The sequence below is a fragment of the Bidens hawaiensis genome, unplaced genomic scaffold, assembly GCF_021521415.1.
Source record: "Bidens hawaiensis isolate Kalapana, Puna unplaced genomic scaffold, B.hawaiensis_p1.1 tig00004030_1, whole genome shotgun sequence".
Taxonomy (NCBI): domain Eukaryota; kingdom Viridiplantae; phylum Streptophyta; class Magnoliopsida; order Asterales; family Asteraceae; genus Bidens; species Bidens hawaiensis.
This window is the reverse complement of record NW_027491238.1, coordinates 2,097,906-2,102,198: the sequence shown is the minus strand read 5'-3', so window position 1 is coordinate 2,102,198 and position 4,293 is coordinate 2,097,906. Positions and strand designations below refer to the sequence as shown.

General features: G+C 33.3%; 1 pseudogene across 1 annotated transcript; it reads right to left on the bottom strand.

Moving 5' to 3' along the window:
* Window positions 1–2,190: 2,190 nt before the first annotated feature.
* Window positions 2,191–3,772, bottom strand: LOC143625270 (transcription factor MYB90-like; annotated as a pseudogene). Its single transcript, XR_013152250.1, has 3 exons — window positions 3,364–3,772; window positions 3,138–3,267; window positions 2,191–3,037 (listed from the first exon to the last, which is right to left on the bottom strand). The product of XR_013152250.1 is annotated as a transcription factor MYB90-like (transcript).
* Between the last annotated feature and the right edge of the window lie 521 nt (window positions 3,773–4,293).

Sequence of the window (4,293 nt, the reverse complement as noted above, 5' to 3'; positions counted from 1 at the left end):
GGTAATGTGAGTGGATTGGATTGGATTTGGATGATGGGTCAGGATGGGCATAGGTCAGGATGTGTATGGGGTCAGGATATATTTTTTTAAATAGAGGGTTAGGATGAATATGGGTCAAGATGGGTATAGCTAACCCATCTTGACCCAAGTTAAGATTGACATACAAAGGGTTTTTAAAACCCCTCAAAAAGATATTCAAAAAACTATTAAAAAAATAATAACTCAAAATATAAATAAAAAATGCAAAATGTAAAATAACAAAAATGTTTCCCCTGTCCTCCTCATTCATAAAAAAAAGAATGAAAGGGAAAAAAACCCTGTTTTGTACCGGTTCAAGTTCGAGTTTTTCGGGTTTTTTTTCCGGTTCGGTTTTGGTTTTTTTTCATTTCGATCGGTTTCGGTATTTACTCGGTTTCAATGATTTCGGTTTCGATTTCTCAGTTTTTTCGCTTTCAGTGTTGTTTTGTTTTAGTCAGTTTTTTCGGTTTCATTTCGTTTTTTTTTTGTTTCGTTTCGATTCATTTTGTTTTATTTTAGTCGGTTACGTTTTTTTATTGCATTTCGCTTTGGTAAGCTTTTTGATTGCATTTCGCTTTTCTTTGTTTCGTTTTGGTCAGTTTTTCAGTGTCATATCGGTTTTTTTGTATCGTTTTGGTCGTTTTTCTATTTCGGTTTCTTTTCGTTTCAGTTTTTTTGTTTCATTTTAGTCAGTTCGGTGTTTTTGATTCGTTTTGATCCGGTTTTTAAATTGCATTTAGTTTTTATATCTTTCCTTTTAGTCAGTTTTTCAGTTTCAATTCAGTTTTTTTGTTTCTTTTCGGTCGTTTTTCTATTACAGTTCAGTTTCGTTTTGGTTTTTTGGTTCGTTTTGGTCGGTTCAGTGTTTTTGTTTTGTTTTGTTCAGCTTTTCAGTTGAATTTCGCTTCTTTTTTGTTTCATTTTTGTCGTTTTTCTATTCCGGTTTAGTTTCGTTTTGGTTTTTTTGTTTCGTTTTGATCGTTTTTATATTTCAGTTCTGCTTCGTTTCGGTTTTTTTGTATTGTTTTGGTCGGTTCGGTGTTTTTGTTTTGTTTTGGTCAACTTTTCATTTGCATTTCGCTTTTTTTTGTTTCGTTTTTTATATTTCAGTTCTGTTCCGTTTCGGTTTTTTTGTTTCGTTTTGGTCGGTTCGGTGTTTTTGTTTTGTTTTGGTCAACTTTTCATTTGCATTTCGCTTTTTTTTGTTTCGTTTTGGTCAACTTTTCGGTTTCATATCGGTTTTTTTGTTTCGTTTTGTTCGTTTTTCTATTTCGATTCAGTTTTGTTTCGGTTCAGTCGATTCGGTGTTTTTGTTTAGCTTTTCGGTTGCAATTCTCTTTTTTGTTTCGTTTTGGTCAGTTTTTCGGTTTCATTCTAGTTTTTTTTGTTTCGTTTTGGTCGTTTTTCTTTTTCGGCTCAGTTTCGTTTTAGTCGGTTCGGGGTTTTTGTTTCATTTTGATCGTTTTTTTGGTTTCGGATGAGTTTTGTTTCGCACGTGATAGTTTGGGTTTTTTGAATTAGATAAATTTTTGATAACTTGCATATATTGTTTTGACCCATTTTAACCTATAAATGAAACTCACTTGTATATTTCCAACCTATCCTGACGCACTTGAAGAATTTTTATGATTTATCCTAACCCATTTTACTTTTAAATGATGGTTGAGTAATAAACAAAAATTCCCGGAGAACTAAAGTGTGCCGCGAGTCAATTCCAGCCACACAAAGGGATCTGAAATCCTTTTGTTTGTTTTCGTGTACCCGCTGTCGACCTCGCTGCTGCGCGCCGTCATCACCGTCTACACGCCATCACTACCCGTTTGTTTCGGTTCGTCAACTAGCACAGTTTGTTGAACCTCAGTGTTTCAACCGGTTATTTATTAACCGAGGTAAAATTAAATATTGTTGTTTTATATTTATATTTATATTTAATTTAGTTGTTTCGATTTGTACTCGTATTTTTTGTAACCGGATCCTGTACGGTTTCTAAAAGTGATGATTATTAGTTTTAATATTCCGCTACGTAATCTTTTATTAATATGATTAATAACTATGAAACATTTTAATTAAAACCAGGTTGACTGATCACCACGGAAACCCAATAATGGTTACAGGGTACACTCATGACACATTTTTCCCATTAAATATTTCTATATGTCCATGAGCATCCTTTACTGATTTAATTTTAACTTCTATGTTACGTGTGACATATGCTTTCCCTTGGGTTAAAACACTCATGAACTATATATACAGTTGTGATTAATAATTGTAATTAATGGCTAATGACTAACGCGACTTTCTTTTGTCACAGCATAAATTAAAAGGTTGCAATAAAACAATATTAATAATTTGATAGACTTTTTGTTGGTCTTCTTCCTTCGGAAACCTTGAACCATCAAACATGTAGATTTTGTACTTCATTCTTAAAGGACTACAACTCTACAGGCATTTAATGGGATATATGATAGTAACCTTATCAGTTTGATTTATTTAAAAATCATGTGATAATCATTATATTTCTCAGTCAAGAAGGCCCATCGTGTCGATATCTTCTATAGGGAAATCAAACAAATTGTTTTGGCCATCTACTAATTGGTTGACAACATCTACACGGTCCCCCACTGCTGAAAACCCTCCAAAACACCACCCGACTTCATCGTCAATCTCCATTTCCTGGTCGTCAAATAACTCTTCCAAATACTCGTTAATCTTGTCAACTGATAATGTAGATGACGCTACCACGTCTGGTGATATATTAAGGGCATTGCTGATATCATTAATACTTGACGATGGTATCAAATTATGTGTGTCGCGAGTTCTAACGTGCGGGCTCAAGTTTAAAGCTTTGGATATGGTATGTGGCTGAGGCTTAATAACTGTGACCTTGGTATGCTTCGTCGGTTCAACAACTTTATGCTGTCCCTTTTGTTGTTTGGAACGCGGTTTAACATTTGTGTTCCTATAGTGTTTTACATCATTAGCTGTACATCCTGGTAATCTCCCGGCAATCAATGCCCATCTAAAGTGAAAACCAAGATTAATATAAATAGACTCACATGAATGTGAAATCAAATGTAATTGTTCTATTTTATTGTTAGATCGATTTGTTTTTTTCACACCTGTTGCCTAGAAGCTTATGAAGCCTAAGCATGAGATCAACTTCATCTTCAGCAAAGTCAACTCTTTTTATATTTGGTCTTAGATAATTCAACCATCGCAGCCGACAACTCTTCCTACATCAGTTTAATCCTGTCAAAAAGGAAATAATAGTTGAAAGTTTATTTTTTCCATTGTAATACCTAATAAATGAGAAATACAGTTCGAACATAAGTGTGTTAAATAAACCTGCTCTGAGAGGAACAAGGTGCCATTTGCCTTCACCAAATTTCTCAATACAATTCTTTAGAAGCATATCTTCTTGGGTAGTCGATGCACCTTTCCTCAACACCGAGCTCATTCTTTTGATCAATATTTACAGTAACACAAGGCACGTGCTGCTGCTCACTTAAATTGCACATAACCCTAATATGGATGTTTCTTTTATAGGCATTAAAGAACATTTGTCACCAGTGGTTACACCCCCAGGCCACCACATATATATGATCACTTACGTGCATGTCATATTTCCAAAAAATAACCTCTTATATCTTATTGTAACGTTAAAGGAGAAAGTCTCAAATATAAACACTTAGAAATGGTTTAGTTATATATCTGATTGGCATATATACATTTCATTAAAAGTAATATCTATGCGTATCAAATGAAAAAAATTAATCAAATTTACGCAAAGTTGATTTACAGACACTGAAATGTACAAGATAATATTGGTGTTGGAATTATTAAATAACATGGCCTTGTGAAATTATCATGTGCATTTAAATTTTCTTCGATCATGCTCCTAGTCGTCCTAGGTGAAGATACAGTAATATGCCTTTTCAGTACTAGAAACAACTCATTTCTATAGGAATTTTTTATAAAAAATTCGTCATTTAATTCCAATAAAAAAAACTTGATTTTGGTACAGGCAACAAAAGGGTAACGGTACAACTTTTTGTTAGAAAGTTGTTGCTAACTCTCCAACAATTTTATAGGTTTATTATTTTTGTTGAGAAACTTTTGGAAAACAGTTATTAATATAATATAATGTTTCCAGGAAAAACTACCATCGAGTTTTGCTTCCGATTAACCACCGTTTAATATTTAAAAAAAAGAACAACTCAAATGAAAGAAAATCGTCTAGAAGAACACGGAGAACCCAAAATAATGCAGAAACGA